Source organism: Lithobates pipiens, unplaced genomic scaffold, assembly GCF_037356315.1.
Source record: "Lithobates pipiens isolate NorthernLeopardFrog02 unplaced genomic scaffold, aLitPip1_a1.2 Scaffold_13, whole genome shotgun sequence".
NCBI classification, from domain to species: domain Eukaryota; kingdom Metazoa; phylum Chordata; class Amphibia; order Anura; family Ranidae; genus Lithobates; species Lithobates pipiens.
Window position 1 is genome coordinate 186,516,132 of NW_027507718.1, and position 25,657 is coordinate 186,541,788.

General features: G+C 43.0%; 1 protein-coding gene across 1 annotated transcript in view; it reads left to right on the top strand.

The window, feature by feature from the left end:
* The window catches only part of JSRP1 (junctional sarcoplasmic reticulum protein 1), a 161,377-nt gene that overhangs the window by 72,669 nt on the left and 63,051 nt on the right, over positions 1-25,657 (top strand). Inside the window, exon 3 of the mRNA XM_077475970.1 lies at positions 18,268-18,440. The gene's annotated coding sequence lies outside the window, so the exon portion shown is untranslated. The remainder of the gene's footprint in view (positions 1-18,267; positions 18,441-25,657) is intronic.

Genomic DNA, 25,657 nt, shown 5'->3' on the forward strand with positions numbered 1-25,657 from the left:
TAAAACGCAAGTTTTAGCGGCTCTTTACCATCATTTTAGTGGTGCTATTTGGCTGCTAGTGGGGCACATCTAACCCAGCTAGCGGCCAAGGAAGAGGTTAAATGCGCCCATGAAGCACCGCTGCCAAATCGCATTGCATGCGCTTCGGCAGTGGTGCCCATTCATATCAATGGGCAGGAGTGGTGGAGGAGCGGTATACACCACTCCAAACGTGCTGCTTGCAGGACTTTTTTTTTTTAAGATCCTGCCAGCGCATCGCCTCAGTGTGAAAGCACTCTGTCTTTCACACAGACTGCAGGGGAGCCATTTTGCAGGCACTTTACAGGCGCTATTTTTAGCCCAAAAGCGCCTTAAAAAACGCCCCAGTGGGAAAGGTGTGTTAGATCAAGGGGGATTAAAAATAAATAAATAAAATAAAATCGGCCTAACATATCGGCCCAAAAAAATCGGCATCATATATCGGCTATCGGCCGCCATGATTTCTAAATATCGGCATCGGCATCGGCCAGAGAAAAACCCATATCGGTCGACCTCTAGATAACACCTTCCTTGCATCTCTAGATTTGAAGTCTGTTCAAGCTGCTTATATTATGTCTAGCTGCTGAAAAATACTTTTAGCTACTGTGTTTCAGATGCTACGCTTTTAGGCTTCATGTATGCTGTTGCTGGTAAACGGACGTTTAGGAGCAGTTGGGCATTTTTTTCAGCTTCCCCTGAACTCTCCTCTGTTATCTTATCAGTACTTGTACACCAGATAGTTTATAGTAATTTCTAAGCAGTTGATTCTGATAGCATTTTTTTGAACACATGCGTTCAGGATGGATGTTCAGAGACATTAGAAATGCCAAATGCCTGTAACAGTTTGCAAACGCTGTAACTCACTTTTAGCCGCATTAAGTTTACAGGTGTTTTTCATTTTTGGCTATGTTAGTTTTGTTTTTTTAAAACCCGGCATGTAAATGTGGCAAAACGGACGTTTTAAACTTGGGTTACTATCTGTCAAGTTAATATTTCAGGAGAGGTTGTAAAAATGTCACGTGTACATGAAGCCTTAGGCTCCATGTACACTTGAGTTAACCACTTGACAACTGGGCACTTAAACCCTCCTTGTGACCAGACTAATTTTCAGCTTTCAGTGCTCTCACAACTTGAATGACAATTACTCAGTCATGTAATACTGTACCCAAATTAATTTTATGCCTTTTTTTCATACACATTTTAATTTTTTGTGCTATAAATGAAAACAACACATTTTTCTTTCTTTACTTTTAGTTTCTGTGATAAAATTTTGCAAATGATTAATTTTTCTTCATAAATTTTGGTCACAATTTATACTGCTACATATCTTTGGTAAAAACCCAAATTGGTGGATATTATTTGGTCTGTGTGAAAATTATAGAGTCTACAAGTTTTGGTGCAAATCATAAAAAATTCATTAGGCCTGATGTACTGGTGGCCTATCTCATTTCTTGCGACCCGAACAAGCTGGGAAAATACAAATACCCCCCAAATTACCCCTTTTTTTGAAATTGGACATTCCAAGGTTTAGTAAATTTGTAATATTTTGTAAATTTAGTAATGTGCATGGTAGAGGTCGACCGATATGGGTTTTTCTCTGGCCGATACCGATATTTAGAAATCATGGCGGCCGATAGCCGATATATGATGCCGATTTTTTTGGGCCGATATGTTAGGCCGATTTTATTTTATTTATTTATTTTTTTCCTTTTTTATTTATTAAAACACACCTTTCCCACTGGGGCGTTTTTCAGGCGCTTTTGGGCTAAAAATAGCGCCTGTAAAGTGCCTGCAAAATGGCTCCCCTGCAGTCTGTGTGAAAGACAGAGTGCTTTCGCACTGAGGCGATGCGCTGGCAGGATCTTAAAAAAAAAAGTCCTGCAAGCAGCACGTTTGGAGTGGTGTATACCGCTCCTCCACCACTCCTGCCCATTGATATGAATGGGCACCACTGCCGAAGCGCATGCAATGCGATTTGGCAGCAGTGCTTCATGGGCACATTTAACCTCTTCCTTGGCCGCTAGCTGGGTTAGATGTGCCCCACTAGCAGCCAAATAGCACCGCTAAAATGATGGTAAAGAGCCGCTAAAACTTGCGTTTTACCATCAACGCCTGCCCGCTCCAGTGTGAAAGCAGCCTTCATAAGTGATACAGAAAAAACAAAACAAACCTCCAATCAGTTTACTTGTATATATGATTTAGATTTAAAAAAAAAAAACCTATATATTAAATAAAAACAGGTAGTCAAAACTTTTGGACGAAAAAAAAAAAAATGGGCTAACTTTACTGTTTTTATTCTATTTTTATTTTTTAAATAGTGTATTTTTTTCCCCAAAAAATGCATTTGAAAGACCTCTGTGCAAATGCCGTGTGACATAAAATATTGCAACAACCGCTATTTTATTCCCTAGGATCTCTGCTAAAAAAATATATATAATTTTTGGGGGGTCTAAGTGATTTTCTGGCAGAAAATACAGGATTTTTACTTGTAAGCAACAAGTGTCAGAAAAGATTTAGTCTTTAAATGGTTAAACTGAGAACTTCTACACATGGAGATGACTTCATTCATTCAAGTGTAAACATTGTATCTTTTTGTTCTTTTCTTGGCAGACTGCCCAGAGAGAAGGAAAGACGTTTCTATGACGACTCAGGCAACTTGCAATTCGGTAAGCACACTAAACGTGCAATGTGCTGGGTAATAAGTCCATTCGTGGTGATCCGTGCAGGTGGTGTGAATGCTATATAATTACCTCACTGCTGTGGGTAACACAGCAAAAATAGTAATGGACACAAATTTTAAACGTGCAATTCAGTAGGCACACGAGATTAAACGTGCAACGTGCTGGGTGATAGATCCGTCCGTGATGGTCCGTGCGGATAGTGATCACTATCCGCACGGACGGATCTATCACCCAGCACGTTGCACGTTTAATCTCGTGTGCCTACTGAATTGCACGTTTAAAATTTGTGTCCATTACTATTTTTGCTGTGTTACCCACAGCAGTGAGGTAATTATATAGCATTCACACCACCTGCACGGATCACCACGAATGGACTTATTACCCAGCACATTGCACGTTTAATTGAGTGTGCTTACCGAATTGCACGTTTTGATTTGATTGTGTATGGGACATTTTACACAAATCACGATTTAATATTTATTTATTTTTCTTTGTATATATATATTACACGCTGAACACGTGCATATATCTTATATCTTATTTTTTACGTTAAACATTTATGTGTTTTTCTGTGTTTTTTTTCACTTATCAATCACCGGCATGGTTTTTTAACTCATTGACATATATGTATAGGGATATTCTCTGATTGATCTATGCACGGTTGCACTTTATATAGCTCTATAATTGCACATTTTTAGTTTTGTTGTGGCTATTTGAATGTTTTGTAATTAGCGCATCACATCTTTATTCAATTACCTTTACCAGTGAGAGACAACTCATTTAGTGATTGCTGCTTTTTTTCATTTGCTATTCTCGCCCTCTCCTATCTTTTCCATAGAGCGCGGAAGTCTCTATATAGACTCAGGCAACTTACACTGACTTCTATTACAGAAGTCATTTCAAAGTCCCGCTGTTCTAAATCGGCTTTTTATCAGCACAATCGACCGATGCCGATTAATTAAAAAACTGCAAATATCGGCCGATATATCGGCCGGCCGATATATCGGTTGACCTCTAGTGCATGGTGAGGTTTTTGATGTTCTAATTTTTTTTTTCACACAATTCTTTGCAAAATGAATATTTTTTTCCCCACAAATTGACATTCTAATAGGTTATTTCTCTCACATGGCATGTGTATACCACAAATGACGCCCTGAAATACATTTTGCTACTCCTCCTAAGTATGGCGATACCACATGTGTGGGACTGTTTGATGGCCTAGCCACATAGAGAGGGCCAACATGCAGGGAGCACCATCAGGTGTTCTAGGAGCATAAATGACACATTACACTTTTGAAGGCCCTAGAGCACCGGGACAATGGAAATGCCCACAAAAATTTGCCCATTTTGGAAATCTAACACCCCAACATACAATCAGTGAGACATAATGAGTCTTTTGAACTGTTAATTTTTTTCCAGAAGTTTTTGGAAAATGTAGGGAAAAAATGAATACACTTTTTTTTTTTTTTACACAAAGTTGTCCATTTTTTAAGATATTTCCAACACATAGCATTTACATAGAAAAAATTACACCCCAAGATACATTATGCTACTCCTCCTGAGTATGACGATACCAGGTGTGTGAGACTTTTACACAGCCTGGTCACATACAGAGGCCATATATTGAAATAGCACCTTCAAGGGTTTTAGGGGTATAAATTACACATCTCATTTCTCAACCACCTATTACACTTTTGAAGGCCCTGGAGCACCAGGACAATGGAAATGCCCACAAAATTACCCCATTTTGGAAAGCTAACACCCCAATGTATAATCTATGATGCATAATGAGTTTTTTGAACGGTTTATTTCTTTCCAGAAGTTTTTGCAAAATGTGTGTAAAAAAATGAAAAATGCATTTTTTTTTTACACAAAGTTGTCCATTTATAAGATATTTCCAACACATAGCATGTACATAGCAAAAATTACACCCCAAAATACATTCTGCTACTCCTCCTGAGTATGGCGATACCACATGTGTGAGACTTTTACACAGCCTGGCCACATACAAGGAACACCGTCTGGTGTTCTAGGGACACAAAGCATACACATAGCAAGAATTACATCCCAAAATACATTCTGCTGAGCTAAGTGTAAACAAAAGATTACCTGTGGTTTTAGTAGCTCAGTTGTCCACAGGAGGATAGCACTGGTCCAGGCAGCAAGCAGGGACTTGGTCAGCAAAAGCGAACGCAATTGTCCAGGCAACAGGCAGGAACACTATCCATAGTCGGTACAGGCAGCAGACAGGGATACTGTCCATATACCGTCCAGGGCCAGTGCAGGCAAAGATTGTCAGCAGTGACAAAATATTGGTCCTGGAACATGGTCCATGTGGTGTGGTCAGTTCATGCGACAGGCAGAAGCATGATGGCATAGGTCCTACAGGCGGCAGACACACCCAAAATCTCTTTAAAGCCTCTGAGTCTCCAGACCCTAATCTAGGAATGAGAAAACAAAAAAAATGTTTTCTTCATCCAGAAAAACAATTCTGGAGCCCCTCACTTATGTGAGACCCCTGTGTTATGAATCCCACTAGTCCAGTAGCAGGCTACAAGATCATTCAAAGAGCCAGGCAAGAGGCATGGTCAAACAGTCCAGGGTCAGTTCCAGATTAGGCAGAGATATGAACAGAATCGGTAGGCAGAAGCGTGGTTGAATAACAAGCCAGGGTCAGTTACAGAGCAAGTAAAGGCATAAGGGATGTGAATGTAAATGGCAGGAAGTGAGGGTTATGTTTAGCATACTTCATTAATAATTTAGTGAAGTATGGTAACGGCGGAAACCGTCAACTATGCATAGGCCTGGTTGGGAAGGACATTGGGGACAATAAAAAGTGGTGTCTCTTCTAACTCCTCCTCTAATGCACAATGGTATTTTTTCTGACGTTTTCTGCCTGTTTGTCTGGGAGGGTTTTTTTCGGGAAAGTGGCATTCGGAGAAACTGGTAATTACATCGGATTGAATGGTTTCTGGTGGGCCATTCGGAAATACAAGGGCAGTGGTGATTTCCTCCTGGTAGACAAGGAAGGATTTGGGGCTTTCAGTAGATTTGTGATAGATAACATAGCTGTTGTATATGGTCAAATTAAACAAATAAATTGAAACTTTTTTATACCAATGGCATGTTCGTCTTGTGGTAAGGTAGGGATCGAGCATTTGGTCAGTGAAGTTGACACCACCCATGAACATATTGTATTCATGAAAACATGTCCTCCTGGTGATCTCAACGAATGTATTGTTGTGGATCGATGAAAGCACGTAGACACCCCTTCTGTCCCTCTACTTCACAGCCAGAATTTCCTCATTCCGTAAACTCGCCATCTCCCCTCTTCTTAGCTTCTTCTTGACAAGGCTTTGAGGCAAGCCCTTTTGGTTCTTCCTTACGGTGCCACATACTGGAGTGTTCTTTCTTGGAAGGTTGCAGAACAGGGGCAAAGTAGTATAAAAGCTGCCTACATACAAATGGTAGTCTTTCTCCAGGAGTGGGTTTATGAGTTTCCAAATGACTTTCCCGCTTGATCCGATGTAGTCTGGGCAATTAGGGGGATGCAGCTGGGTGTCCTTCCCTTCATATACCATGAAAGCATAGGTATACCCTGTGGCTTGGTCGCACAATTTATAAAGCTTCACCCCATAGCGGGCCCTTTTGGTGGGAATAAATAGTTTTATGCCCAGCCTGCCAGAAAATTTGACAAGGGACTCATCCACCCATATGTGTTGGTCTGGGGTAAACAGCTGGGGGAAAATTTCAGAAAAATAATTTAGTGGCCGAATTTTATAAAGCTTGTCAAAATTTGGGTCATTTCAGGGAGGGCACTTAGTATTATCATTGTAGTGTAGGAATCTCATAATCATGAGATATCTGGTTCTGGGCATTACTGAAGAAAAGATGGGCATGGGGTGGATGGGGAGGGTAGATCAATACGAACGTAATACATTTTTTTTGGTTAGTCCCATACAGAATGTAAAGCCCACATTTTTTTTTAACTCCTCCACTGTTAGGGCTCTCCACTCGTAGAGACGGGCATAATAGGACATTGGGTTACATACTATGAATTGTCGTGCATACAGGTTGCACTGGGCCACATTGATTCTAGCATGTCCTCAGTAAAAATTAAATAGAAAAAATCAATTGTGGAAAATTGTTCTATGTCCACCTGGACTCATGGCTGGGCAGTGAAAGGGGGAATGATTGCTTCTTCTGAATTAGGAGGAAGCCACAAGGGGTTCTGAAGGGAATAGGGAAGGCTGGCATTGGACCTAACCCTGTGTGACTGAGGTGGCCTTTGCTGAGGTACTGCAGTGCTGGTGGATGGCACTGTGGTGCTGATGGATGGCAATGCGGTGCTGGTTGATGCCACTGCCTCCTCATCAGATCGCCTTCGTCTGGTGGGCAGACTTTCATCCTCTTGAGGCTGTCAGTGTCACACTGCTTAGGACAGGCTCATAGTCCACGTCAGACTCAGAATCTGAATATGATGAGGAATCCTAAGGGGAGAGCTCCCCGTTGCTCTCGTCGGCCGCAAGAATATTATATGCCTCCTCTGCTGAAAATAATCTTTTAGACATTCTTGGTGGTGACAAAGGGCACAGATATGCGGCACTGATAAAACGAGGTACTGATGTGTCAGGTGACAACGACAGGTGGCACTGATGTGGCAGGGGACACTGACAGGTGGCACTGACAGATGGCACTGATACATGGCACTGATGACACGTGACACTGTCAGATGGCACTGGTGACAGATGGGCACTGATACGTGGCACTGATGACACGTGACACTGACAGATGGCACTGATACGTGGCACTGATGTGGCAGGTGACACAGATAGGTGGCACTGATGACAGATGGCACTGATGCCTAATGGAACTGTGTCACTAACAGTGATAAGCACCTATGGCACTGATGTGGCATTGTATGGGCACTATTTGGGCTGATTTATACTGTGTTTTCAATGTAAACAGTTGGCACTCGCTGACGCTGCAGCACAGGTTGCTCTCGCTCCTCACACGCGGTCTCTGTGTGAGGAGGGAGACCAGCAAAAAGAGATGATCTCATATGTTTACACTTGAGATCATCTCTCATTGGAAGCTCCAATCGAGTGCTAAATGGCCGCTGTGATTAGCCATTTAGCAGGATCTGTGATTGGCTGTGTCCAAGGAACATGGCCAACACAGAATTTCCCTGATGCAAGCCCGCGGTGGCGCGCAGAGGGGAAATAAACAGGAGGACATCCATGGACGCCCTCCTGGCAATTGAGCTCTGTGCTGTAGCCATCTTTCGGCTATAACGTGGGTACAAAGTGGTTAAGGAGCTTATGTAGTTTTTTTGCCAAGGCTCCTAAACTCAACTCCATAAAAGCCTATGTGTCCATGTACACATAGGTGTATAGGAGCTGCTGAGGTTAGAGGAGGTTCAACCTCCCCTAACCTCAGATAGGAACGTTTTGATCGCTGGCTGTCAAAGTAGTTCAAGTGTACATAAAGCCTTCGTTTTCTTATTAAATATTTTTTATTAAAGAAAAAAAAATATAGGCTTTACAAACTATAACAAGAGAATACAATGCTTGGTAACAGGACTTAAAGTGACAGTAAACAATATCCATATTCTCCAAAAATATTTCATGCATATGCACTTAATGGCTTAGTAATACAATTTCTACTAAATAATTTCCTTCTGTATTTTTCTGCCTCTTTTAACATTCTCTGTGTGCTCCCATACCTCTCCTTTCCCTTTTTTTACTTCCCTTTGTTTAGGACAAGCTGTGCAGGTTGGTTGTGGTCATGTGTACTGCTCTATGCACACAATCCCATAGTCCAGCCCTCAAATTTTCCACTCTCCTACTCTCATTTTGTGAGTGAAAAATTAGGGACGGCGAGGAGCTGGGCTGCCTGGGAGCAGGGGGTGGGGAGCACCGCCGGTGGGCAGGGTTGATCGGGAGCCGTTATCCCTGGGATCACCCTGGGGGAAGAGAGCATGGAGGAAAAGGAGAGGCGTGGGATCACAGAGCACGGATAGCACGCTGTTACAGCTTATATTACAATTGCCTCCGCTCTGCTCGACGTCACACACAGCCCGCTTCCTGCTAACCCTGCGCTTGTGATAGACAGAACAAGGGTCCAATGCTGAGATGCATTCTGTCTATCACAGGTGCGGGGTTAGGAGGAGGCGGGGCTGTATATGACGGTAAGCGTAGCGAAGGCAATTGTAATGTAAGCTGTAACAGCGTGCTATTCGCACTGTGTGATCCCCTGTCTCTCCTCTTCCTCCAGTCATGATCCGGCCGCCCTCTATCTTCCTCTGCCCAGGCGAGGCTGCAATGGTGGGCACAGTGTGCCTGCAGTAGTGGGCAGTGGGCGCAGGTGAGGCTGCAATGGTGGGCGCAGGTGAGGCTGCAATGGTGGGCGCAGGTGAGGCTGCAATGGTGGGCGCAGGTGAGGCTGCAATGGTGGGCACAGGTGAGGCTGCAATGGTGGACACAGGTGAGCCTGCAATTATGAGCACAGGTGAGGCTGCATTAATGGACGCTGATAAAGTTGTTGTTAATATTTATTTTTGTATCTTAATTCTGCATAAAACATTTCATGAGATAATTTGAGGGCCTGTTTAGGGGTGGGGCAAGGTAGAGTTTGAGTGGGGCAACTGGTGGCGCGTAACCCTTGAGGCTGCCTGGCTAGTAGCTCAGGACATGAAATTTTGAGCCCTGCCATAGTGCTTAGTCAAGAGTGAGCAAGAGAAGGTCACTCCTACATACAGCGGGACCATGGAGAAGAAACACAGCCACTCTCTAATAGGAAGTCGGTGCTCATACTTGTACTCGTGAAAATGCTCCTAATACCAAAAGCCGATACTTTGTAGTGTGATTTTTGTCCATACAAAATGAATGGGCACAAATTGCACTGCAAAAAATTGCATGTGATTTGAACAGGAATGCAGTAGGATTCCTGTCCAAATCACATGTGGTTTTTCGCTTTGCTCCTGTGTGAACCCAGGCTTGTCATAGTAAAGTTCACACAGAAGTGGTGTGGGAAACCTCCGAGCTGGTGGAACCCTTCATGCAGGGAGGATTCCCCCCTCCTGTGTGAACTCAAAATCGATATGACAAGCCCGGGTACCATTGGAGCAGTGGGGAAAACGCATGCAATTTGGATAGGAATCACACCGTATTCCTGTTCAAACCTCATACAGTTCTTGTATGGACGCAAATCACACCGCTAAGTATCGGTACTCTGTATCGCGCTCGCCCATAAAAATAGGATATCGTTATCCTCGAATTACTATCTATGGGACCCAGGTGTCTCTCCTCCTTTTATCCTTTCTGTTTTTTCCAATTTGATAATGTTCGGGGATTAGACAGTTCAACTGATCCTCTGAGTTAGGGGACATTATGACATTTCTCACTCAATAATTCAGGATGCTAGTGTTAAAATGCTAGTGTATCGGACAAATAGCCAGCTCTTATCACTGCATTTTTAACCTGTTTGATTATATTTAACTTATCAAACCTAACCCTGGAGACACTGTGCTAGCCATGCAAGGTTAGTTCTGTGATCTTCCCTGCTAAGCTGTTGTATTCTGACAAACCCCTAACCCCCCCGCCAGAACACTCCAATCAGTGCTCTCTGCCATTGGCTGAGAACGCTGATCGGGAACGACCAGCTTCTGTCAAACAGACATACACAGGGGCAGGATGTCGGCTGTTTTTTTTTTTTTTTTAACTGGCCAATGTCTCCCGACATTTTGCACGTGTGTACGGGGCTTAAAGTGTAACTCCACTTTTGTTGCGAAAAAAACATTCCCCTCTTGGTGATCTATATACATTACAAGGATTATAACAAACTTTGTTGCAGATTCCTACCTTTTTGTTATTCTGATGAAATCACTGTTTGTTCCTCTGTGCCGAGTGGGTCTAATGGGAGTGGTTTCATCATTATCAACCAGCTGCAGCAGCTGCAGGGCACTAATGAGGAAAATTGCTGGGCCTGCATCCCTTTTAGATGTGTTCCTATTGGAAACATCTCACCGAAAAATTACATTTTTGTTGCAGGCGATGCCTGGAATCTGACTTGTATCTTAGGCAGACTTCTGGGAAAATTGGTGAGCCAATCACCACTAGATATGTGCGATTTGTTTCGTACGAAACGAAAATTCGTACGAATTTCCGAAAATTCGTACGAATCCGAAATCCGAATTTTTATGCATACGAATTCCATACGAAATACGAAATTTCGTTTACGAATTTCGGATCCAAATTCATAACGAGAATTCGTAATTAACGAAAAGTTAACAAACCTAAAAGTTAAAAACCCAGGAAGTCAGTACAGCACAGGGATGGTAGGAACCCCTTATAATGATAAATTCATCATAACGAAAATTCATAATTGTTACGAAAAGTTAATGAACCTAAAAGTTAAAACCCCAGGAAGTCAGCACAAGGATGGTGGGAACCCTATGGGAATTTCTATGCTTACGAATTTCATACTAAATACAAAATTGCATTAACGAATTTCGGACCCAAATGAACAGAAACATGACTGGTGTTTTGTTCAACAATCAGAGGAAGTCGGCACAGCACAGGATGGTGGGAACCCCTCATAATGGGCACAGCGGGTGTACACTCAGACCCGGGAACTCAGCACAGGGATGGTGAGAACCCCTCATAATTGACACACAGCAGGTGTACAGACCTGGGAACTCAGCACATGGATGGTGGGAATCCTATGGGAATTTCTATGCTTATGAATTTCATACAAAATACGAAATTTAGTTAATAAATTTCGGATCCAAATTAACAGAAACATGGCTGGTGTTTTGTTCATCAGAGGAAGTCAGCACAGCACAGGAATGGTGGGAACCCCTCATCATGATAAATTCATCATAAGGAATATTCCTAATTGTTACGAAAAGTTAAAAAACCTAAAAGTTAAAAACCCAAGAAGTCAGCACAGCACAGGGATGGTGGGAGCCCCTCAATGATAAATTCATCATAACGAACTTTTGTTATTTTAACGAAAAGTGTACGAATCTAACAAATTTGTATATTTCATACGAATCTGAATTAAATTTCGTACAAAAATTACGAAATACAATTTTTTTCATATGGAATGAAACAAAACTAATTTTTTGACCGCGCCCATGTCTAATCACCACAAGCAGGAAATGATGTTTCTGGGGAGTTGTACTCCTGCTTGTGGTGATTGGCTCACCAATTTTTCTGTGTACAGAACACCTTCAGGTGGCCATATTGCATTGCATTTTCAGAAAACTACAGCAGCTGCAGATTGAAAAGGAAATGTGATTTTTTTAATAATATTCAATTACAATATGACTTGTATCACAATTGTATATGCTGTATTATTTTTTTCTTTATTTGCTACTTCCCCCCCCCCCCCCCCCACGAAAGTGGAGTTACCCTTGGAAAGAGGCACCATATGGTGCATGCATGTCTCTAAATGTGTACAAACCTGGGTGCATGCAGTAAAATGCACAGGTTTTGTTGTTTATAACACCGGTCATTTGCCAAAGGACTTAAACAATTGCGGTACATATCTCATATGTAGCCTAGATCCTTTTCTCCCAGCAGGAGTTTTCTAGAAAAAAACTGGTTTGTTAGCTGACTGTTTTTTTTTTTTCTCTTTGGCTATTAATCCTAAATCTCTTGTACACAGAAAATCCAGCTAGAACTGGGTTTTGACACAAAGCTTTTTCCGTAATTAAATGCTGAAGTAAAAGCACTTTTTATTTTTATTTTTTTGCTATGGTACAGTGGAAGCATATAGCTAAATATAAGCAAAGGTTACTACTAGAGGTGACATGATCTTCACATGCTAAACCAGATTGGGCAGTAGACCAGTAGATATGTGTATCGTTATCTTCCTAAAGTCCTATCCAGTCATACCAGTCATCTCAATTTGTACAGTCGATTAATATTTCCTAAAAGTAATGCCAGCGACAGCTCTGTCTACTTGGGGCATAAACAAACATGAAGAATGACAAAAATTAAAAAGAAAAATCTCATTTGGCAATCAGATCAAACCTGCATGTTACTATGCAGGTTTACACTAGTTCGATTTGTCATGCAGCTTTGGACAAATGAATAAATGATCACATTCCCTCTGTTCTCAGTTGCATAAGAGCTGGGGGGAGGAGAAGCAGCAGTACACTGAGCTTCCCAGTGAATGGCTGTGCAGCAGGGGCGTGTCAGAATAAGTCTGATCATTGGAGGAGAACACACATAGCTAGAGAACTGACCACAATATGTTATTCTGCTTAGTGTGTTCAGTTTTCAATAGGAAAGCAGAAGGACTGGCGGGAGCACCAGGGATTTCACAAAAAGCAATCAATACAAAAAAAAAAAAGGATACTTTCTCATACAAGTAAATGATACAGCAGGCACAAATCGGGAATATGAAATGGGATAACAAATGCTTTAATGTCTCAAGGACTTTGAAATGGTTCTTGCACTACTTTTAATGTGATTTTGATTGAGTACCAGAGAGTGTAAAGTTGCATCACAGTTTCACTGGAAATCGTGCTACTGTCCTATGTCTGCATCGTGCATCTGTATGTGCGTTATTGGCGTTGCCGATTTGTTTGTCTCGGTCCTGATCCGAACATTGTGGTGTGCAGCACGCCCTTCCCCTCCCCATCACCGCCCCTTTCAGAAGTGGGATGGGAGGACGCACTATCTCCACATGTTGACATCGCGCTGCGTTTACGTGGCACGCCACCCCCGTCTGAATGTCTCCCATTGGCGGACACACAAGAGAAGTTAACAGGTGCTAATCGCCCGACGGCTGAGCCGCCTAGGTGGAGCCTTAAAGTGGTTGTAAACCCTTACAAACCACTTAGACCTACAGGTAAGCTTGGATTAAGGCTTACCTGTAGGTCCAAGAAATAACTGTCCTCGGAATGTCAACGCCACTTCATGGAACCGTGCTGCCCCTGTCCCAGCCTGAGCAGCAGCTCGTTACCTGGAAGCCACCTCACCATCTACCTCAAATGGCTGGGGTGAAGAGGAATTTGGGCTACTCCATGAGGTGAACACAATACAAGCTGATGCCGTTGACAACCACAGGCATCACCAATAGGCCGTATGAGTGAATGGGCGACCTGCCCAAGGACTCAGGGACAGCAGAGCTACTTTACTTTGGTGGAACCCTGGATGGTTACAACTACTGGGAAAACCGGGTGGTCCATAGCTGTGCGAGTGGAGTGGCTGGAGGCAAAGTTTTACGCACCCCTACTACCAAGTGCATATGGATTGGGGCTCGGGATACAGAGACATGGAAGTTGGAGTTATGAAAGATATACCCACAGATCTTCTACTTGGAAATTATATGGAACATCTTTCTTCATCTTACCATGTGGATTTATCGTCAGAAGCCTTCCCTATGACCACCCAGCAGCAAGCAAGCAAGCGGAGGAGGCACTCAATGATGGGACCCAGGTGAGGCCTAACTTCCCCAACCCTGACCAGACTGTACCTGCCCTTTACCTGGGCTACCCTGACTGACTTTACCCGGGAACTACTATCTGACCCAACAGCTGGTTACCGGGAGAGGGCAAGGATGGACCCCGGGGGATTAAAAAGGGAACAGATAGAGTGGGATCGGGAATTACTTTATTGGGTGACCGAAGGGAAGGGACATCATCTGGTGCTCAAGCGACAGCTGGTCGTGCCGCAGAAATATCGGCGTGACCTGCTTAGCATTGGACATGACATTTCCCTAACTGGTCACTTTGGAGTGACCAAAACCATTCACCATTTGACTCCGCTATTCTTCTGGCCAACAATAACTGGGGATATTAGATAGTATTGTCGTACCTGTGATACTTGCCAGTGTGTGGGAAAGAAGGGCGACCAATTGAAAGCTCCTTTGTACCCCCTACCAATCATAGCTGAGCCCTTTAGCCGGATAGCAGTAGACCTGGTAGGACCGTTACCCAGACCCAGTCCCTCTGGTAAGAGATATATCTTGATGGTGGTGGATTATGCTACTTGTTACCCGGAGGCAGTTCCTCTGACAAACATCCATGCAGAGACAGTAGTGGAGGCCCTGCTCCGGATCTTTTCCAGGGTGGGTTTCCCTCAGGAGATTATCTCAGACCAAGGGACTCAGTTTACTGTGGACCTAACTAGGCAGTTGTGGAAGCTCTGTGGAATTAAGCCTATACACAACTCTTCCTACCACCCCCAGACTAACGGACTATGTAAGCGGGTCAGTGGAACACTGAAGCAAATACTGCAGACATTCGCAACTTCTCACTGGGATTGGGAGAAATTTCTGCCACACCTCCTGTTCGCGTACAGGGAAGTGCCGCAGGAATCTACGGGGGTTCTCCCCATTTGCGTTATTGTATGGGAGACGGATGATGGGGGCCACTAGATCTACTTAGAGCCCATTGGGAAGGAGGTGTAGGGGCTGAAAAAAACCTCTGTGGTAGGGAACGTACTAGCTCTCAGGGACCGGCTGAAGGAACTCACGGACACCGTATGGGAGAAGCTTCATACCACACAGGTGCGGCAAAAGCGGTGGTATGATCGTACCACCCAGAATCACAACTTGGCTTTAGAGCAGGAAGTTCTTGCCCTCAAGCCTACCAAGTCGGACAAATTACAGGGCTCTTGGCAGGAAACCTACAAGTTAGTGCAGCAAATATGTGACACTACCTATCTGAGAGCTAAGTTCTCAGATGAAAGAGTCTGGCGGACCTTCCATGTGAACATGCTCAAAGCGTACCAAGAGAGGCCTGAGGAGATAACTGCCATATGTTCTCCAGCCAGGGAGGATTCCGAGAACCTTCCCCTGCCAGAGCTACCAGTGAGAGATGTAGAACAGGTGTAGAGTCATTGAGGTTAGACGAGCAGCTAGGGCTGGAGCAGCAGGATTAGGCCAGGTTGGTCCTTAAGCAGCGTCAGGACATGTTTTACACCAAGCCTGGATACACTACTATGGCAGTGCACCGAGTGGAAACTCTGGGACAGCCACCTATCCGGCAGGCGGCTTACCGGGTACTTGAGTCAGTGAGAGAAGGTATGAGGCAGGAGATAAAGGACATGCTCGATTTAGGAGTCATCGAGTCCTCCAAAAGCCCCAGGGCATCCCCAGTAGTGTTAGTGCCAAAGCGGAATGGTACTACTGTGTAGATTACTGCCGACTAAACGACTGCACAACGACTGACGCCTGCACCCCATGCCCCGGGTCGATTAACTGTTAGACCGCATCATCCGAGGTAATTTCCTAACTACCCTTGACTTATGCAAAGGGTACTGGCAGATTCCTCTGGACCCGGAATCTGTTCCAAAGTCAGCATTCATCACCCCTTTTGGCTTGTACCAGTCTGAGGTCAAGCCATTTGTAATAAAAAAATGCTCCGGCGACATTCCAGAGGATGGTAGATCAACTCCTCGATGGCCTTCAGGATTATGCTTGTGCACAACTGGATGACACTGCGATCTACAGAGATATCTGGGAGGAACATCTACTCCACCTGGGTACTGTGTTAGACCGCATAAGGACTGCGGGGGCTAACATTAAAGCCAGAAAAATGTAGCATAGGTATGTCTGAGGTTCAGTACCTCAGGCATCGGGTAGGTTGTGGGCAACATCATCCTGAACCAGCTAAAGTAGAGTTCACTGCCAACTGGCCCACCCCCCCGATCGAAAACCCAGGTCTTGGCGTTCCTAGGCACTGCAGGATTCTATAGGAGGTTTGTTCCGGACTATAGCACGATAGCTAAACCCCTAACTAACTTGACCAGAAAGACTCTTCCACGCCAGCTCCTGTGGTCCAAACACGTTTTTGTGTACATACAGATGCTTCTACCTTTGGGTTGGGAGCAATGCTAAGCCAGGTAGGAGCCAATGGCAGTGAGCACCCTGTTGCCTACATCAGTCACAAGCTACTACCCCGGGAGGTGAGGTATGCAGCCATAGAAAAATAATTCTTGGCGCTGGTGTGGGTCTTGAACTTCAGCTGTATCTCTATGGACAATCCTTCATGGTGCTCATGGACCCATCTGTTGGGACTACCAGAAGGGCAAACATTTCTGGACCAGAGTCTACCAAATGCTATACACAGTGCTTCATTTCCTAAAGATCCATATGAAGCATTGCTTAACAAAAAAAAAAAAACAGGCACCTGCACCAGCTTCTACTTTAAGCTGATTACCTATATTTTGACTTGGGCTAAAAAGGTTATAGCTAGGCCTTGGAAATCATTTTGCATTAGCCTTTGCAAGAGTCAAGCACCATGCTTCTCAGGTCATGTTCCAACACCATGTAAAAAGATTCGGGAACCATGGGTTGAGTTCTATCTTCCTCCTAACTTCTGTGAGGATTCTCTGACTTAACTTTTTGACTGCCCCCCCCCTTCCCCCTCAACCTATCTAACGTATTTCTTTCCCCTCACCCTATCTAAGCTATTCCTTTTCCTTAACCTTTCCCCACCCATTCTCCTACCCTAGTTTTTTGCTTTCATTTGCATATACCCTTCCTTTTTTGTGCAGCATCCCTAATTGTCCTGGGTTTGGGAAACTATTGTTGTTCTGTACTTTACGCGCTCTTTGTGATTACGTTTATTCTGCATTACTTGAACATTGTACTTACTTTGGATATGTTGCTTGTAACTGACAATGTATCTTTTCTGTGCCTGTTTGTGATAAAATGACACATAAAAATTTGTGATAATATGTCAACACTAAATTGGATTTTATCAGAATTATTATTAACCACTTTCAGCCCAAGGACATCATATGACGTCTGACTTTCAGTGGGGATATCTGAATGATGCCTGCAGCTACAGGCATCATTCAGGTATCATCTTTTAGAGCTGATGATTCTGTGCACCATAAAAATGATCATAGCGGCCGTTCCAGTGCTTCTCCGGGCTCCTCTGTGCCATCAGGGACCCGGAGAAAGAATCCGCCACCACTGGAGGCCCGGGCGCAGCATTATGATGTCATGTCTGGGCCGCGATTGTAAACAAAGATCAAGCGATCGAGCACAACAATTCTAGCACTAGACCTCCTTTGTAACACTCAACTGGTAACCTGTAAAAAAAAAAATGTAAAGCGTTGCCTATGGAGATTTTTAAGTACCAAAGTTTGGTGCCATTCCATTCCATGTGCGTAATTTTAAAGCATGACATGTTGGGTATCTATTTACTTGGCGTACCAACATCTTTCACATTATACAAAAATAGGCTAACTTTACTGTTTTTTGTTATTTTTTAATTCATGGCATTTTTTTTTTAAAACACGTTTGAAAAATTGTTGCACAAATACTGCGCATTTTTATTCCCTAGGGTGTCTGCTAAAAAAACATATATAATGTTTGGGGGTTCTGAGTAATTTTCTAGCAAAAATATGATGATTTTTACATGTAGGAGAGGAATGCCAGACTAGGCCCAGCATGGAAGTGGTTAATAATAATAATAATAATAATAATGGGCTGTATAAAAACTTCTTCAGATTAAACGGAATAGACTTTTTTTTTAGCTTACTGTATGTCTGGAAATCTCAGTTTAATGTTAAAAAAAAAACTGTGCTTGTTTCTGCAGCCTGACAGAGCTTTAATTACATATGAAAGTTGTATCCACATGGCTCGTATTACCCCCTGATTGGTTGTCATTTTCGAACCCGCTGAGATTTGCACCTGTCTGTATATATTTAGATGCTCAGGCCCTGCCAGAGAGGGATGCAGGCGTCTTAGTGTGGATCTGAAATTTCAAAGGTAAGAGAAATTTATTTTTATGTGTATTTTAGACATTCGAGAAGAAAGTAAAACTCTAGACTTTTTAAACTTGCACGGAAATCTTTATTGTATCGGTCTCCTCTGGTAAAGTTGTGTCTAAGAGAACCGTGATCTATATATAGTATGTAGCTTGCTGAAGCAATCAAATCTTCAGATAATTGACGTCCCTTTTCAAACCGGCAAGGTGATGAATATCATAAATAAGTGATGCTTTCCTGGCTTTCATTTTTCATTAATGGTATTAGTATATTTGGCTAACCTCTGAACATGATGTGATATACACAGACTGCTTACTTCCAGCCATAGCCTATGTCTTAACCATTTCACTTCTGGACTAGTTTTTCAATTTTTACACATATATTTAAATGCATATAATTTATTATTATCTGAAAGCAGAAAAATATAAAGAAGGTAGTTTTAGTTTTGTAATTGCAAAATGTACATAATAAATAGAAACCTCACCTTTTTTAGTATGGCTGTTCCTTACCCAATTGTGTTCCTTCTACAGTTTCTGTTCTAGCAGTTTATATTCCAGTTAGGTGCTTTGATTCACCTACATTGTATATCTTTGATCATTAGCACCTGGTTATATTTGTTTAATCAAGCACCGCCTTCCAAATGCTTACAAATATCTCATGTTTTTTAACTGGAAAATAGTATCATTATTTTAGTATGCATACCGTATTTTAATTTCATGTGATAATCCAGGGCCAGAACTCTGCAACATTGCAGCGTGAGCCCAAGCGAACACGATAATGTTTCCCCCGGTGGTTGTCCTTGTTACCAGGGGCTCACCAGAAGTGAGTTGAATAATGCTACATGTCATTCAAACTTTATAGAGGACTACTAGCCATCCCAGCACAAAGAGAACGAGTACGCTTTTCAGACTTTTTTTCTTTTTCCCTTTTAAACAAAAGGGTGGTATCAAAGGCTTACTTTTCTGAGAGATAAAAGGAGAGGGTACACCACTTCCACGCTGCTGGTTCTGCCAAGTGATGCTGGCCGTGGAACTATGCAGGTATCATCAAGCATGAAGTAGATTCTGTTCAAGGAACCCCAAAACAGCATATTGCACTGCATTTGAGTCCCAATTTTTTTTCTATATATCAAACCTGTCTATAATTGAAAAGACATCACGTCAGTGCCGCTTTCTGCATTACTATGGACCACCAAGCCCAGAAAAAAGGTAATGATGAAGAGGACCCTGCAGCCTTAAAGTGGATGTAAACCCTCTCCTATACCCAGTGACGTGAACAGCCTCAAATGATACACAGGGATGAAACAAATCTCCCTACATAGGTTTTACATATATATCTGCTCTCTTCATCTGCATATATCCTTTAGAAAGTGCTCTTCGTGTTGGGAGATTTTCACGGAGCAAGGCACAGTTACTGGACATAGTGCGTTGGAGAGAGATGACAAAACACTACAGACATATGTGCCCAGCTCAAATTTCATGAATCAGGTTTATATCCACTTTAAGTAACCAGGCTAAATACTTTAGAGCATTAAAATAGAAAAGCATAACATACAGCCAGTGGAGACCACAAAGAGAGGAGGCGATCGATGTCACTGGACAAAAAACATTTTGTTTCCTGAACACTTATTTAAAATCTTCTGTTTTCACAACTTGCAATACCTGTTGGCTATGTTGCACACAGGAAAGAAACATATTAAAGCAAGGAATTGTTGAAGCACATCCAGTACACCAAGCACAACTACGATATCTATGGAGATCTAAAAGTAGTGGCTCTGCTGCTTGGAATGCAGTTCAGATATACCAAGTACTGTTGTACATGTACAAATAGAGCAGCCATGCAAGAGGGTTGCAATACATTAAAAAAAAAACATGAAGAAGAAAGGTGAAGATTTTCGTTATTTGAGACTGATGTTTACAAGAATAACTGATGCCAAGATTAAGGAAGGCGTTCTTGTTGGTCCACAAATATAGGATACGTAATCGCTGAGAAGCAGTTCGAAGATCACTTTGTGGGGCCAGTGAAAATCGTAAAAAATTAATTGCAGGAAATTAGGTGTCTCCTTGGATTAATGTAATAATGAAGCTCGGGAGAAGCAGAATATATATCATAGCGCAACACGTTTGTTATAACAGATATCCAAGCAAATAGTATATGCGCACTTACATTTTAAGGTACTAATAAGTCAGCACCAAGAGTACAGCCAGCAGAGTAGGAAGCAATGTTCCTCCAAATTGTGCCGTGCGTTCCAACACATCATAAGTCAGAGCCATGAGTACCAGAAGTGACGTTATTGCGGGTGAGCATGCAGCCTCAGTGCATTTTGTGGTCAACATGTCATCGGGAATCTTCTGGTTAGGACTCTACAGGATAATTCTACTGCTAGAAAACTAATTGAGCATAGTTGTGCATATTTGGGTCCATTCTGCATCTTCCAGGGTCTTACCCAGGTCATTGTTCGATTTCTAAGTGTTGACATGAGGCAGGATCTCTGAGGCTGGGAGCACACCATACAGGAGGGTTATCCTTCCCCAGGAGTGCAGGTCATGCCTGTTCTGTTCAAATGATGAAATTGAGGTGTCATCTGACAAGCAAGAACTTTGAATGATGAAGTGTTTAATTTGAAGGTATTGAAAAATGCTGAAATTTGTATAACTTTCACTCTACCTCTGTTTATCAGATTGTATATTTGAGTAGCGACATGTAGGGCCATTGCCAAAAAGCAGCAACCATTCATGGATAGAATGAAGGATTATACAAGAATGACATAAGGGGAATACAGGGCTGAGAAGACCTGGAAAATGCTTAACACTGTCCCATTTTTATTTTTTTTAAGGGAATATTTCAGAATTTGGTTCAGGACAGTTGTTCTATCCTTGGGGTGGAGTCTGTGGAGATTATTGATGGGGATTGGGTCACAATCTGCTGCTTCAAAATTATCTACCCCTAGATTGGGACTTCCTGATAGGAATGGCATATGGTTAGTAATACTGATTTGAGTGGCTTGACATCACTTGGAAAGATAGGGAAGTTCTAACCCTCCCTGAATTCTGCTGCATGTAAGGGTGGTCCTGTTGGCTTTTTGATTTCCCCAAACGAATTTGAGGATTTCTCATTGTAGGGATTTCAATGCCTTGAGAAGGAGCAGATGCTCCAAGTGTGTAGCCAGCCTTTCCTGTTTGCCCTTCACTTCCTGTGCTGTCTGGATGTCTCTCTGTCTCCGGTGACGTCATATCCGGTCCTGTGGTTCTTCCAGGGATGCCATCCAGCCTGCAGACAGCATCAACAACACCTGCAGCCTCTGCACACAGTGTGATGGTGGCGAGATGGACCAGAGGAGCCTTACTAAGCAACAGATGAGCTTTTTTTTTAATTACTTATGTCAGTGTTTGTAATCCCCTGCATTAAAGAGGGCATCTAACTACTACACTCAGGTCGGTGCTTCCTGTCTCTCTCACCTTCAGGTGATTGGACACTGGCAAAGCTTTTGAGGACACACTTTGATAGCAGAAAACAAACGCTCCTGCGCATTAGTGGATTACCAGATAGTCTATGTAGAGTGATATTATATGTCACAGGCCTTGCTGCCCTTAAGGATAGGGGTATCCTAACAGTCAAAGATAAAGGGGAAAAAAAAAGGCGCACCAGTGTTGTGCATTATCCTTTTAGATTTTTATTAAAAGTGAATAAAAAGAAAACTACTCACAAACATCTGTAGCAATCTTGCAATGTAAATAGTCACCAAATAGCAGCAATTGGTCTAGAGCAAATTATGTACTCCAGAGGTCACGGAGGAAATAACAGGGGCCACTGCCGGCTGACGCATTTTGAAGGTGAAACCTTCTTCCTCAGAGCCCTGCAGTGCCCCCGTTATGCTGCTGTTCTGTGACTATTTACATGGCAAGATTGCTACAGATGTTTGTGAGTAGTTTTCTTTTTATTCACTTAATCCAAAGGATAATGCACAAGGCTGGTGCACCCTTTTTTTCCTTTTCTCATTGAGGACACACTCCCTGGGCTTCTTCCTAAAAACCTACCCCATACTGTGAGTGAGGTTATGGACTTTTTCCACCCTATTATTTTCTCTTCTGATTCTTAAGTCAACGATCCACTGTCTTCTAATACAACAATAGAATCAGTTTGTCTGGATCAGTGTATCCTCGTTAAAACATTGGAAGCCATACCTTGCTTTGGACATTGGACCATGCATGGGTGTTTGCCTCGGCACTTTGTGCAGCACATGTTGTTAGCCTTAGAGTGCTTGATAGGTACACATCCATGGTGCATCCCTATGGAACCCAGACCCTGAAAAACCTCTCCTGGGGTATGCCCACTGAGACAGATGAAGCCTGAACCCTATATAAAGAACCAAAGATGTGGACAGTTTTAAGGCACATGCAATCTCACACCACACAGCAGTGTGAACTGGCCCTCATAGTGTGAACTCAACCACTCAAAGCTTAGACTCAGGTGGATGGCTAGGTGTTTCATCACACTATTGATCACATCCTCTACAGCCTCTTCCATGTAGTGCCCTTAGAGTACTCGGGTTCCCTTTTCCCTCAAAGACTTTGCTACAGGATGGTCTGCACTCTGCACACTCTGCAGCTTGGCTGCTGTGTACTTGGGCATGCTTAACCCTATATTCCACACACTACTCTGTGAATACCCCACAGGGGAATACCCTCATCTGTAGCTATGACTGAAGCCAGGCAAAGGGAGCCATGGCAAAAGCTCAAGCAAGCTGCTGAAAGCCATCACAGCACTCAGCCTCAAATTAACAATGCTTTCCTTGCTTGCCAATGTGGATAAACTCACTTCTGCTGTACACAAAAGTCTCAGCATTGTCACTCTAGACATTCCCCATCTCACCATGTCTCTTTGGGCACAAAGAGACCTGCAAAATCTTGACATTTCTCATTCATAAAGAAAACGAGCAATTTTTTAACATTGGGTCAATGCAGAAAAGGTTTTCACCGCTTCAAAAATCATTCAGTTCTATCAGTTGGAAAAATAGTTCACAAAAAGTGGTCTATTCAGTAGTAGACTCTGTCGTCTCAGTCTTTACCAATTGAAGATCTTCCTGCATTTAAAGATCTGACAGATATGAAGTTTGAGACACTCTTAAAGTCTCTCTTTACGCCTGCAGGTGTAAACAACCTACATGATACTATGTTGCAGGACCATACTGAGCGATTGCAATAACCACCTTTACCCTGTTTTATGTGTGCATGCCCTAGAACAAGTGATGACACAGATTTCTAGAATGGCTTTAATTTCTATTTACAAGCGCAGATTCTAGTGATTGAAAGCCTGGTTACCTGTAAAAGATGCCTCACACGTATGTAATTTGAAGGAGGACATCTCTTTGGTGAGGCACTTGACAAATTCATCAAAGATGCATATGAGGGAAAGTTTTTCTTTTACAGTGAAATTCTAAAACCTCCATCCTCAGGAGGGAGAGCACCACAATCCGCTACCGAGACTTCAGCTTCAAAATCTTCCACCCTTCTTTTCTGTGTAAGACTAGGCCCATAGAGCCTTTCAAATTTTCCCAATGAAGAGGCACCCTCACTCTTAAGAGTCGGAGAACACCTGTTAGCTTGCTCCCCCCTAGGTCACAGACATCCCAGACCTGTGGGTTCAATTAGTGGTTTTAAAGGGGTACAAAATGGAGTTCAAAACTCACCCTCACCGCTTTCTTCTCTCAATCTAACAAAATTTGCACAGAGGCACAGAAAAACTGAGGGATTTCTTTAGACTAACAAAAGATAGAAATCTGCAATAAAGGTTGGTATAATCCTTGCAATGTACGTAGATCACCCAGAGGGCAATGTTATTTTCTCAGCAAAAGTGGAGTTACACTTTAACAAATTATAACATTCCTCAATTAATCCTCAAGGTCATTTTTCTCGCTGGCCTCGCTGTCCCTGGTCAGAAACCTTTTTCCAAGGTATATCTCAGATCAAGCACCCTTTGCAGCACCTTGTACATTTTTGGCACCTCAACTCCGCTCTCAGTGCTCACCGAAACCACCCTTTTGGACCCACCATGGAACTCCGTTTTAGATGATCTCTCTGGCAAAGTGGCCTTCTTGGTTGCCATCTTATTTTTCAGACATGTCTCTGAGCTGGCCTCTCTCCCTCGCAAGGAGCTATTCATTATTCTTCACAAAGACAAAGTAGACTTATGTCAAAGATCATCTTTTCTTCCTAAAGTTGTATCAGTCTTCAACCGCAATGAAGACCTAGTCCTTTTATCTTTGTGCCCTATTTCAAAGCACCCAAAGAAAATTGCTCTTCTTTGCCTAGACATAGTTGGAGCCATCAATCTTCCTCAAAGTAGCAACTTCTGTTAGGAAGATGGATGCAGATTTTGACCGCAAGATTCTTGCAGTGGCACTCTGAAGTTGGGTCTGTTTTGCCCTTGTTGTTGGGCCTGTTGCAACAGTTCTGTTTGCCTAGTTGTTGCACACCTTTCTCATTCATTGTTTTGGAATTTCACAAAGGTCCTTGAACCTCTTCTTCCCCTTCTAAGAACATTAGAAGGGCATTAGGGCATCTAAGTCACAGGTTATCTAGATCACCTACAAACATCCAAAGGACAATTCAGATACTTCAGTCTTTTGGTTGGGTGGTCAATTAAAAATAAAAAAAATAAAAATACTTGGGTCTGATCCTGGGCTCATCCCAGGCAAAGTTATTCCTTCTAGAGGCGCAACAGCTTTTCTCTCGGAGCTGATGCTTGGGACTTGAGGTCAAAAAGACATCCCTTTTGAGAAGGAGCGGGCTGCGTGGCCAAACTGAGTGATCAGGGGAGAAGGGCTTTAGTCAGAGAGGTAACCAAGAACCTGATGGTCACTGTGACAGTGCTCCAAAATTTCTCTGTGGAGCAAGGAAAACCTTCCAGAAGAACAACCATCTCTGCAGCACTTCACTAATCAGGCCTGTATGGTACAGTGGCCAGACGGAAGCCATTCAGTAAAAGGCACATGACAGCCTACCTGGAGTTTGCCAAAAGGCACCTGAAGGACTCTTGGACCATGAGAAACAAAATTCTTTGGTCTGATAAAACAAAGATTGAACTCTTTGGCCTGAATGGCAAGCGTCACATTTGGAGGAAACCAGGCACAGGTTATCACCTTGCCAATACCATCCCTACAGTTAAGCATGGTGGTGGCAGCATCATGCCGTGGGGATGTTTTTCAGCTGCAGGAAC